Below are 13,970 nucleotides of genomic sequence, written 5' to 3' on the forward strand. Positions count from 1 at the left end.
TTCCATCATTTTGCTGGTGATTAAGAATAGACTGATCCGGCAATAATTGGCTGGGATGGATTTGTACTGCTTTCTGTGCACAGGGTATACCTGAGCAATTTTCTACATTGTGAGGATTGCCAGTGTTGCTGCTGTACTGCAACAGCTTGACTAGGGATGCAGCTAATTCTGGAATACTTTACAATTATAGGACTGTAGTGAGATTGCACCTAGAGTATTGCATGCAGTTTTGGTGTCCCTATCTAAGAAAGAATACACTGACCATTGATGGAATGCAGCAGTTCACTAGACTCATCCCAAGGATGGCAGCACTCTTGTGTCAGAGGAGAGATTCGTTCAAGTGGACCTGTATTCACTAGAATTTACAAGGATGAGAGGAATCTCATTCAAACGTGTACAACTGGAATGGAATTGGATAAAATGATGCCATGAGGATATTATCATTCTTGGAGAGTTGAGAACCAGGGAATAGTCTCAGGATGTGCAGTGGACCTTTTAAGCCTGAGATGAAGAAGGTTTTCTTCACTCAAGGCTATGGAAGCCACATCATTGAATATATTCAAGAAAGAAATGCATGTTTTGATTTTAAAGGCATCAAGGAGTATGGGAAATTGGAACTCTATCAACAAACACAATTGACTTGGATCCCATTTACGACCACCTGAGAAAAAGAATAGGAAATTACATTAAAACAGGAATTGACATCACCACAGGAAATGATATCGCCATTCCAAGGAAACTTAAGCAACATAAATAGAAAGCGGGCCATGGCACCAGTGCTTCATCCAGAAGCTCACTGATTATGTCATTTAGTATGGTGACGAAACATCTGAAAATGAACCTTCCAGCTCAGCAAGCAAACCTACATCGACAAGGGGACATAGCTTTAAATTGAGGAGTGATAGATTTAGGACAGAAATCAGGAGTAGTTTCTTTATTCAGAGAGTAGTAGGAGCGTGGAACAGCAACAGTAGTGGACTCGCCGACATTAAGGGCATTTAAATGGTCATTGGATATACATATGGAGAATAATGGAATGGTGTAGGTTAAATGGGCATCAGGTTAATTTCACAGGTCAGGCAACATTGCCTCACATCCCCGCCAAACTTCCTGCACTTACTTTAAATCTATTCTGCTAGAAACTGATCTCCATTTCTGCTCCATGGAAAACAGTCCAGGCTATCTAATCTCTCTTCATGATTAAAATTCCAATCCAGGCAACATCCTGGTAAATTTCTTCCACACCCTCTCCTCACCTCTATGTTTAATCATTTTCCTCTTAGGATGTGAATTTCAGACTTTACACAATCCTCCCACTGTGGAAAGACCCAATTGTGATTGTACGTTTTTTGCTTTTGAATTCTAACTAAATGAATGACTAAAATAAACAGTTTCTCTTTCCAATACTACAATGTTTTCTCTAATCAGTAATGTCAACCCAGTTCCCTTTTCTCATTCCTATTATGAACAATTTGTATCCTCATCATTCTTAAGCTACTTTTCTGTTATTGCAGCTGTATTACTTTCCACACGGCCCTTTGTGCTTGTAGCTCACCAACCTTATTTTCCAAGAACTCACCTTTGAATTCTTTGTAATCCTCCTTAATCTGTTAGCTAAAATAATACAATTTATTTTGCAAATACTGACCAACATTCATTCCTTTATGTATCTTATAACTCTTCTGGTTTCTGCCCTAACAATTTAGTTTAAATACTGCCAAAGCATATCAATTGAAATTCCTCATGAACATGCCAGCTTCAGTGCTGCAGTGCCTCTTGAATTGGCCTGAACTAAACAGGTCCAAATCTTAGAATTTGAAGCCTTTCCTTCTGCCCTATTGATTTCCTTATCTTTCTGTTTCCTCTCTTAATAGTGTGTCACACTTAAATTCTAAGCATCTGACTGTAGGACCTCAATGCCTGCTCTATCTATGTTATGGGTTTCAATGTGTACTACAACTTCTGATTAATTCCTTTATCCAATGAGAACATTTTGCACCCTTCTGTAGTACTCATTACCATAGTACTAAGGATAAAACACAAGCAGAACTGACAAAAGTTGTTACTGAAATGTCTGTCTCTTTCCCCATCCACATAATTTCCTATCAGAACTGTACTTCTACTTTTTGCTTTTCCCTCCTGAGCAGTCACTCGTCCATTGGTCCAGGGTCTATACTACACTCCTTCAAGATGTCATCACTGCCAGCAGTCTACAATGCTGAGTCCCAATTTGAGAACATATTCTTCCCATCCCTCCTACTCCTTTGGATAATCACAATCTAATATTTTGAATTCTCTGCCTGTGAGGTGGCCAACTCCTCATACCTTTTTCCTACTCCACAGCGACTGAGAGCTCAAGTGGCTTGAGATGTTTCCAACATACAAGCTCCACCCAAGACATATGAAGTTGTTTTTCATTTTTGGGTGTGCCTAGTGCTGCTTCTGATATGACCCATTGAAACATAGTTGATCCCCTAGTTAGATAATGGTACTCTATTGAATATGCTGAGCCACTAGGTGGTGGATTACAATTCGGCTGATAGCCCATCATGACTCATGGAAGTCAAGTTTTGACCTCTCAGTTCTGTTTTGAATATGTCCCACATAAGTCGGGGTAGTGCCACACAGAACAAGTATCCTCCATGTAAAGGCAGGATTTTGTCACCACAAGCACTGTGCAGTGTTTATTCCTGTCAACACAGTAATGGATAGATGTGCGTGCAGCAGGCAGAAGAGGAAGTTTGGTTAAGTAGGTTTTTCCCTTGTTTTGGTTCTATCACTATCTGCCACAGTTTTTCCTAATAATCTTCAATCATGGTCAGTGAAAACCTATTCAAACTATATCCTTTGCCTTTGCTGTGCTGTCTTGCTACTTTCTTCCATGTGGTGCACAACATGAAATATTAATATACCAGCTGAGTTAGCACAGTAGGTGGTAAACTGAAAGTATTTTACCTATGTTTAACTTGATGCCAGGAGAACTCATGGAATTTGGACTACTCCGTTCTGACTGCATATCACTGTCAGTCAGAGAGGATATACCGAGATTTAGTCTTAAAGGAATCTGGGATGTTGGCTGAAAGGTATGATTATGTCAGGCTGTTCTCAAAGTAAAATACTACATACACTGAAAAATTGGAAATACTGAAAATAGTACTGAAAATACTCAGATCAGGTAGCATCTGTGGAAAAGAAAGTTAACATTTCAGGTTGATAAACTTGCATCAAAGTGGAAGATAGATAAAAATGCAAGCATATTTAAACCAGTAGAATGGGGAGGGGCAGTTTGATTATTCAATATGAACCTGCTGATATGTGAGTATTTAATGCATAAGTTGTCGAGCATCTAAGTCTGTATTCTGACCAGGCCTGAATCAGGATATTTAACAATTTGTGAATGCAGGTGAGGCATACCAAATGTTGCAACCCCTGCAACAGAAGGAATCTCCACATTCACACAAAGTTTTATTCAATCCTTAGATAAGAAGACAAACACACTTTTCACGTGTGGGGAAGATTACATTCTTCTGATGGCCTGTTCAGTGACTTAGCAATACAATTAGTACAATCATCATTGATGTAATGAACACTATTTTTAGTTTATTCACTGTCCTAATGTTGGAAAATGGACAGCAATATATTGGCAAATTGTATCAAGATGTGTGATGAGTAAGGAGTGACCCATAACACATCGTCACACTATTCATGCTCAAATAATTTAGCTGAATGTACAGTAGGTAGTGTCAAATTAATAACTATTAAATATCAAACAACGAAACAAAATTTTCACATTTCATTGCTTCATTTTCATGCAACACCAATGGAAATGGGATTACTGTCCCAGTACAATTTATGCTTAAAACGTATATCCGAACAACCTTGTCAAGCATTGATTGTTTAACCATTCTGAGAAACAGGACATTCATTTTTAGAAACAGAGAAGAATAAAAGAGATACATGGCACGTGAATAGGTAGAAAATGACCAAAACTGCAAACTGGCCAAACAGTGCAAGTTAGAAATACAAATACTTGGATACGAGCAAGGTTTCCAAAACATGCAACCAACTCATATTAGAGAAAGTAATTACATACTGATCATGGTGTAGCATTGCGAAGAAAAAGAAGCCATCTCATACTAAACATGGCAGATCAATCATGCATGAAAAGAGTAAGGAGAAACACTCTGATGATAATGATTGTGCAGTAATTTTGAATGACAGCAACCAGCAGCAAGGCAACTTTGTGGGAAGTCAGAAAAGAGATTGCTGGGCCCCTTGCTGAGGTATTTGTATCATCAGCAGCCACAGATGAGGTGCTGGAAGACTGGAGCTAATGCGGTGCCCTTATTTAGGAACACTTGTAAGGAAAAGCCAGTGAACTATAGACCAGTGAGTCTGACGTTAGTGGTGGTTAAGTTGTTGGAGAGGATTCTGAGGGACAGGATTTACAAACATTCGGGGGAAAAGTAAGGATTGATTAGGGATAGTCAACATGGCTTTGTGTATGGGAAGTCGTGTCTCACTATCTTGATTGAGTTCTTTTGACGAGGTTACCAACAAGATAATGAAAGCAGATCAGTAAACATTGTCTACATGAACTTCAGGAATTAGTAAGGTTAGATCACAAGAGATCTGGGAAGAGCTAGCCAACTGGATACCAAATTGGCTTGAAGGAAGGAGACAGAGGGTGGTGGTAAAGAGTTGCTTTTTGGACTGGAAGCCTGTGACCAGTGGTGTGCCAGAAGGATTGGTGCTGGTCCACTGCTTTTCATCATTTATGTAAATGATTTGAATGTGAATATAGGAGGTACAGTTCATTAGTAGGTTTGCAGATGACACCAAAATGGATGGTGCAGTGGACAGTGAAGAAAATTATCTTCGAGTTCACTTGACCTTGATTAGATGGGCCAATGGGCTGAGGAGTGGTAGATAGAGTTTAATTCAGATAAATGTGAGGTGTTGCATTTTGCCAAACAGCAGGACTAATACAGTTAATGGCAAGATCCTGAGGAGTGTTGCCGAACAAAGAGACCTAGGGGTGCATTTGCATGATTCCTTGAGGTGGAGTTGAGGGTAGACAGGGTGGTGAAGGCAGCATTTGGCGTGCTTGCCTTAATTGGTCAGTGCATTGAGTATAAGAGTTGAGATGTCATGTTGCGGCTGTACAGAACATTGGCCAGGCCACTTTTGGAATACAGCATTCAATTCTGGTCACTTTCCTACAGGAAGAATGTTGTTAAATTTGAGGATGCAGTAAAAATTTACAAGGATGTTGCCAGGATTGGAGGGTTTGAGTCATAGGGAGAGGCTGATTAGGCTGGATCTGTTTTCCCTGGAGCATTGGAGGCTGAGGGGTGACCTTATAGAGATTTACAAAATCATGAGGAGCATGGGTAGGATAAATAGGCAAAGCCTTTTTCTTAACATGGGTAGTCCAAAATTAGAGGGCACAGATTTAAGATGAGAGATGAAAAGGGGCAACTTTTTCATGCAGAAAGTGGTGTATGTATGGAATGAACTGCCAGTGGAAGTGGTAAAGGCTAGTACAATTGCAACATTTAAAAGGCATCTGGATGTGTATATGAATAGGCCAGGTTCCAAAGGATATGGGCCAAATGCTGGCAAGTGGGACTAGGTCAGATTGGGATGTCTGGTTGGTGTGGACAAATTGGACCGGAGCTTCTCCTTCCATGCTGCACGATTTTTGACTCTATAACGAAATTGTCAAATAGATGCTACAAAGAACAATGCATACTTCTCCAGATCAGGATGGGTTGCTAAACTTCCAAAGTATTACTTTTTAAATGTCAGCCTTGTAAACTCTACCTTACCTGTTTGTATGATAATCAAACTGACATGGGCTCATGTACAAACATGTACATCTGGTTGGGATAAGTTTTTACAATTAGTAAAAGGGGAATGTTATGCTTATCTTATGATCAGTATGCCAATAAGCAAGATGCATCATAGTACCTGACAAGACAAAGATTTTATATCCTTTCAGGTCACTTGAAGCATGACATTCTATTAAACACATGTTTCTCTGCTTAAACCAAATAACTTAATATCAGCCCATACGTCTATGTGGCTGAAAAATATATTTTTTATATAATACAAATCTGTTGGATTCTTTAATAGCAAAATATCCATGCTGAGTGTATGTTATGGGAGATAACATAACATTTGCTGCATCAGGTAAATATCCTGTTGGCAGCAATCTCAGCAGGAGGAGTCTGTTTGAAAGAGTAGGTAAGGCTGAAACCTACAATTTATTGTAAAGGTGTCTAAATATGCACCTGAAGTCGGGAACATCCAGCCCATGGACCAAAAGCTGAAATGGGATTAAATTAAATGACTTGCTTTATGGCCAGAAGGGCCATGATGGGTAGAATGGCCTTCTATGCATTAAGTGTTTCTATGTTTTCTAAATATTCCAAATACCTGTACGGGCAGAATTGACAGGTGTTTGGGGTGAGGGCACAGGAGTGGCAGTAATGAATTACACCTAAGGAGGGCGAGGATAGACAGACTGTCTTTTCTTTTGCAGTAATGATTTTATGATTGTAAGCTCACAAAATCACAGGCTGTTCACACAGCGAGAGCATATGAACCACACTAAATATATGCTCATGTTGATTACCCAAATGGTTAGCTTGAGTTAAGTCAAGGAAAAGTCAGCAGGGTCGAGGAGGTGAAATAACAATAAAGGTTAGCACAGTACTCAGAGAAAAAACAAGATTCTGTTTTTTTTTGGAAGTGCGCCAATTCAGAAAAACCATGCATAATTCAGCTTTAGGTATTTTTAATCAACCTGTTCAGATATATTATGACATGCCTTTGGAGCAGGTGCGACCTGAACCCTGGCTTTATCAAAACCCCTTAGCTCAGCTTTATTCTAGCCTTCATGACACCAATGATGAAACCAAACAGGAGACAATTATACAAAGTCATGCTGCAGTTGACACAATGTAATCAATAATTTTTTTTGAATGGACAGTAGAGTCAAACTTAAAATGAACCAATAATTATACTGATCAATTATGTAGTTCCACAAAAGCAAAATAAAGAATTGTAGAAGCTCAACACTTGAAACAAAGACAGAAATTGCTGGAGAAACTCAGCAGGTCTAGCGGCATCTTTGGAGAGAAAACCAGAGTTAACACTTCAAGTCCAGTGATCCTTTATCAGAACTAAGATAATTACACAAAGATGGTCAGAGATGAGGTTGAGGAATGAAAGTGAAGGATATGAGCAACATCTTTGCCAACAAATCACATGCTGGATGCTTCCAAAGGCAGAGTTTGAAAGAATGGAGACCAATGAAGCAACGTGAGGCGCCTACACAGGATCAGTCTGCACACTTGATCAAATCTGTAAAAGACTGTTTTGTATTGATGAATATGCCATTTTCCTTTCAAAATAAACTTGATCTTTAAATTTAGTATTCTAGAGTCTATCTTTGGCTTATGTTTATATCTGTACGAAACGCTTATTTGAATTTATTGGGTTAATTTGAGTTAGTTAATTGCATAATCAAAAAGTAGATTAAACTAAAAGACTCTCTGTATAAAAGAACTATAATCACTCAACCTGAATGGAAAACGTGCCCTCCAATGAGAAGCAAGAAAATGATTGCCAGAGCAAAATTGAATCTTTTTGGCGGCGTTTTAGGGGCCAGAATTAGAGGAGCTTGATATTGTAAGGAGATGTTATATGATGTAGCATTGATCCCTTAATTAGATTTGAGGGTCTTGATATTGGGTAATTGGGTAAATGCTTTCATTTTGAGAGGCTAAATGAATGGGTGACAGTCACATATTGAAATTGTCATGACACATATTGAAAAACAGAAAAGAGAATATTCAGGCTAAAGAAGATGAACTCCACAAACTTATGAACTGATTTGAATTTTAAAACAAATCTCTCTCCACATTCTCACTATTGGCCATATGCAAATTTAATGTTGCCCATTTATTAAACATTACTGGCATACTTGCTCACTCTTTTTTTGTGGACTTGGATTCTTACTTGCATGGATTGCAACAGCCCTGCTGTAATGTTAAATGAGAAACAGGGTGCATTTCACAAACTCTTCTTATAGAGGTGGGAGAATGACATTTCCTCTAAGCTATCAGTGCGCTGAGTCATTCACACCATTGACTTTCAATTCCAGAAGTCACTGCTGTACAACAGACCTTAAAATCTCCACAAACAAAATTAATGGTAATGTTGGTAAAGGAGGATATTTTGCAACACAGGCATGCTTACAAACATGCAAAAAGTGATATGAATTAGAAGGATAAAAATTAATTAGCAACAATTATAGTACAAAACAATTGTGGGGTATTAGTTGCTTTTAAGATGGGTTACAAAAGTTAACAGTCTGGAATTCCTTTTGGGGGCGTTTGATTAGCTCACTAGCCAGCAGTTCAGGAATCACAGATAGTTCTTTCTCTTTAAAAGTTTTCTGAAGGCCCTCTGAGGTGTTTAGACTACACAGTATTTAAAAATAACCACATGAAGGAAACCAGAAGAAATGGAAGGAAGTGGACAATTTCAGGGTCAAAGAGGCTTTACCATGTGACTTCTCGGAACTGAAAAGTCAGAAGATTAAAGTGTGTTATTGATCTGATTAGATTAGATTCCCTACAGTATGGAAACAGGCCCTTTGGCCCAACAAGTCCATACCGATCCTCCAAAGAGTAGCCCACCCAGACCCATTCCCCTACCCTATATTTACCTCTGACTAATGCACCTAACACTATGGGCAATTTAGCACGGCCAATTCACCTGACCTGCACATCTTTAGATTGTGGGAGGAAACCGGAGCACCCGGAGGAAACCCACAGATACAGGGAGAATGTGCAAATACCATACAGACAGTCATCCATGGTGGGCATCGAACCCGGGTCCCTGGCGCTGTGCGGCAACAGTGCTAACCACTGAGCCACTGTACTGCCCCCTATATTGTTTAAATAACATAAAATTACTTTGTGGACAAAAGACAAGTCAGTCTTTTAGGTATGATAAGTTATAGGTTTTATTGCTTTAATTGCACAGCAAACTGGTTTGAAATGGGCCTCATGCTGTGGATTGCCTAACAATATCCTCTGGACTGGAGTATATTTTCCTCCAGTTTACCTGGGTTGGTCAGTGGAACAAAATAGCAGAGAGCTTGCATTAAAAAGCTAGATTCTGTTTTTCCTGAAAAGTAAGGAGAAAATCCTAAGTCAGAAATAACTGCAAGCATCCTTCTATTTAACAGCTAAAATAATATTTATCTTTAAATCCCATATCATCTCTGCAGGTTTATCTATCATGTACATTTGGAATTGTGGAGATATAATTCTGCATGGTATCTTAGTTGTCAATTCATTTTACCACTCATCATAAAACCAACTTTACTTCTAATAAACAAAGTATTTTTTAAGTTAATAACAGAAACTTGCTGGAAGTTTCTTTTGTTCTGTATAGTAATACAAAAAAGAACCAAATTCAACCCCTTTGGTGATTAAATAAAATATTTACACTTTTGGAATCATTCATGATATAGTCTGGTTTTACTGCCAGTGCAGTCATCCCATTAGAGTCATAACAGAAGAATATTTCTAAAATGTACTGTTGGCTTTGCCATTTTGATGACAGGGAATGGATTACTTTCAAAGAACAAAAATACAGAGTTGTTTCTTGGCTGCAGTTTTAATAGACCAGAACTCGGAGGTTATGATACTATAAGATGTGATATGAAACAGCACTGACCCCTTAATTAACTGATATTTCTAAGCCTAACAATTAAAAAGCAGGCCAGGTACAAGAATAGGAAAGATTTAGAGAGATACAGGTCAAACGCAGGCGAGTGGGATTGGTTTGGTTTGGGAAACTTGGTCAGCATGGATGAGTTGGACAGAAGGGTCTGTTTCCATGCTGTATGACTGTATGACCTGCTCATCAATAACCTGTTTGGTGATGCCAAGTCTGGGTTCCATTTGGGTCATACAGCTCCTGATCTCATCACAGCCTTGGTTCAAACATGGACAAGAGTTGAATTCCTGAGGTGATTGGAGAGTGACAATCCTTGACATCATGGCCGCATTGACCAAGAGTCACAACGAGGAATCCTAGAAAAACTGGAATCAATGGGTATCACAGGGCAATTTCTCTGTTGGTTGAAGTCAGTACTTCACATAGAAAGATGGTTGTGGTTATTGTAGGAAAGTTATCTCAGCTCCACAATACCTCTGCAGGAGTTTCTCAGGCTAGTGACCTAGATCCAATCATCTTCAGCTGCTTCATCAATGACCTACCCTCCGCCATAGTCAGAAGTGGGGATGTTCGTTAATCATTGCACAATGTTCAGCAATATTTGCAACTTCTCAGATACTGAAGCAGTCCACTTTCAAATGCAACAAGATCTGGACATTATCCAGGCTTGGGCTGACGAGTGGCAAGTAAACTTTGTGCCATATAAATGTAATGACCATCTTCAATAAGAGATAAGCTAATCACCACTCCTTGACATTCAATGGTGTTACCATTGAATCTTCCACTATCAACATCCTTGGGGTTACTGTTACGTCACAGGGTAAACCCTCCTGCTTAATTTAAACCAGCAACACAGAGAAGATTTATCCCATGCAGTAATCTGTGAAGATTTGAGAGGCCAAGAACCATTCAAAGTAAAAATTAATAACTTTATTTCTTAAAGTATAACAGAGAATAATTAACAACTATTTGCAACTCTTTCCTCTATTTTGTACTTTCCCTTTTACAATACCAATCCGATAAAACCCACAGTTAAGATTTACCAAAGTTCAAATTTTCAAAACCAGCCAAAGGTAGAATCTTCTCTTTATAACCTCCTTTGTCTTCTTTTCTTCTTAGGGCTTTCTGTTTCACAGGTTACCAATCGATAAAGGGACCTTTAAGAGAGCTATTCTCTGGACAGTCTGCAGATGCTGATGGCTTGGCAGTTCTCCTCCCAGCTGTTCAGTTTTCCCCGGCTTTTAAGATTGTCAATATATTAAGTTCAAACTTAATTGGAGTTTGTTATTTTTCAGAGTATAAACTGATTGGCTTAATTCAAATCTGTTTTGTCATTTCCAGGCCACCAGCTAATCGAGTTGTTGTACCAAATGTTACATTATATCTTGTTCAGAACACTTGGTGCTTTGTCAGGTAGTTCTGCTGGCTTTTAACTCTCTTAAAGGTGCAGTGCACCAACATCTTCATAACACCTCCCTCTTAAGGTAAAAGTGAACCATCATAATGAAAGTTAAAAATCACAAAACACCAGGTTATAGTCCAACAGTTTTAATTGGAAGCACTAGTTTTCAAAGCGCTGCTCCTTCATCAGGCGGTTGTGGAAGACACAGAATTTATAGCAAAAATTTATAGTGTGATGTAACTGAAATTATACATTGAAAAATACCTTGTTTGTTGAGTCTTTCATCTGTTTGAATACCATGATAGTTTCACTTCTTTCATATGTAAATCACAAAACTTTTTTTTAAAAAAGTTACATTCTCAGGTTAACTGTAACAATCTGTTAGCCAGATAATATATTGAAGGTGTTAGCCCCCTGTGTTCTTTGTCTGTGCCATAATGTTTAGACTGATTCTAATCTAAAAAGTGAGATAAAGAGTCTTACTTGAATTCATGCAGTTCATTGCGGTGCTCTGAAAGCTAGTGCTTCCAATTAAACCTATTGGACTATAACCTGGTGTTGAATGATTTTTAACTTTGTACACCCAATTCCAACACAAGAATCTCCAAATCATCATAATGAAAAGATGGTTTCATTTTTTGTTCTATTCTTCAAACACATTACCCTAACATACAGATAACTTTAATCTAAGTTCTCCTTAACTTCTTCCCATATAATTGAATATGTGTATATAACATTAAATAAAGACAAATTTCATCTAAACTTTATCAGTTAAATCTGTGATAATGCATCTGCAATTATATTCTTACAACCCGCAAGATTCCAATTAAATAGTCTCATATTTTGTCTTCAAAGTGTTCTAAGAAAGTAAGAGGATTGTGACCCATGTACACCGACGTCTGACATATTGTTCATGACATACACATTAAAATGTTATAAGGCCAGTACTAAACTCAATAGTTCGTTTTTGATCGTGGAGTATTTTATTTGGTGGACATGGATCTTTTTCGAAAAGTAACAAACTGGCAGTGCACTAAATCATTCAAATAGGCTGCACAATTTGTTAACCCAGCCACAACTCTGTTCATGAGTGTTGAAATGTGACGGGTGTGTTCTTCATTCCAAAAGGCATCACTTTAAATTGATATAGCCCATTTTGGGGTTACAAACTCAGAAATTTCTTTCGCTGTCTCTAATAAAGGTACCTGCCAGTAACCATGCTTGAAGTCCAACTTGGTGATGTAACTGGCTTACCCAACTTTCTCGATACAGTCCTCCAATCTAGCAATTGGATACAAGTCTGATTTGTAATGGTGTTGACCTTCTGATAATCCAAACAGAATTGTTGAGCCCGGTCCGATTTGGGAATTAAGACAATCAGTGAACTCCACTCGCTCTGGCTTGGTTAGATGATGTCCTCATTGAGCATGGCCTCCAGTTCCTTCTGGACCTGTGTAGCTTTGAAAGGATTAAACTGATAGGGGTGTTGTTTTATTGGAGCAGTATTCCCTACATCTACTTCACGTACAATAGCATTAGTCCACCTCATCTGATTCTTACATATGTCCTTATGCCGCAGTAACAAATCTGTCAACTTTGTTCTATGCTCCTGAGACAGATGGCCCATTAACCTATCCCACTCCTCAAGGACTTCTTCATTTTAAATCTATTTTGAGGCACATCAAAATCCACATAATCTGGATTTAATTCCTTATTCTGCGGGGCAGTAACTAACACCTTTTTCTCCAGTTCTTTCTCTCTAGTATAATATGGTTCCAACTTGCTCACATGACATACCCAATAGCTTTTTTTTCTATCTGGCACCTTTACTAGACAGTTAACCTGACTCAACTTTTTCTCAATTTGATCGGAACCACTGAATCTGGCTTTGAAGGGACCTCCTAAGACTGGTAACACATCATCTTCTTGGGTAAACGTCTGAGTTTCAGAGCTTTTATCTGCCCTCTGTTACATTCTATACTGTGCCCTCCTTAGGTGCTGTTTAGCTAACTCAACTACTTGATTTAGTCTCTCCCTCACCTCTGACACATAATCTAAGTGTGAGATCTCCGACTTTGGAGCTGTCATTTTCTCTTTAATTAATTTCAAAGGACCTCTCACTTCATGCCCGAATATTAACTCGAAGGGAGTGAACCGAGTAGATTAGCTTGGGGCATCTCTCATGGCAAACAATACGAATGGGATACCTTTATTCCAATCATTCAGATAATCCTAACAGTATGCTCTCAACATGGTTTTCAGAGTCTGATGCAACCTTTCTAGAGCTTCCTGGGATTCAGGATGATACGCACTGGATTTAAAGTGCAATCTAGCTCTTGCTCTGACTGAATCCCTCTGGGTAGCCCATACTGTGTGAAGAAAGCTACTAACTCCTTTCCTACCCTTTTTGCCTTGCTACTCCATAATGGAATTGCCTTCAGAAATCTGGTAGACACATCCATTATGGTTAATAAGTACTGGTTCCCACTTTTAGTTCTCGGGAGGGGACCTACACAATCAATTATAACCCATGTGAAAGGTTCTTCAAATGTGGGAATTGGCATCAAAAGTGCTGGCTTCCTTACTGCTTGTGGCCTACCTACCATTTGGCATGTGTAACACATACGGCAAAAGTTAACCACATCCTTATGCATTCCAAGCCAATATACATGTTTTTATACCTTAGCCTGAGCCTTTTATACTCCTAGGTGAGCTCCGACAGGTAGTTCATGTGCTACCTGTAACACCTTTTGTCTGTTTCCTACCGGCAACACAATCTAGTGCACTTCGGCCCATTTCTCCTCTG

This window comes from Hemiscyllium ocellatum, chromosome 36 (genome assembly GCF_020745735.1).
Source record: "Hemiscyllium ocellatum isolate sHemOce1 chromosome 36, sHemOce1.pat.X.cur, whole genome shotgun sequence".
Classification (NCBI taxonomy): Eukaryota; Metazoa; Chordata; class Chondrichthyes; order Orectolobiformes; family Hemiscylliidae; genus Hemiscyllium; species Hemiscyllium ocellatum.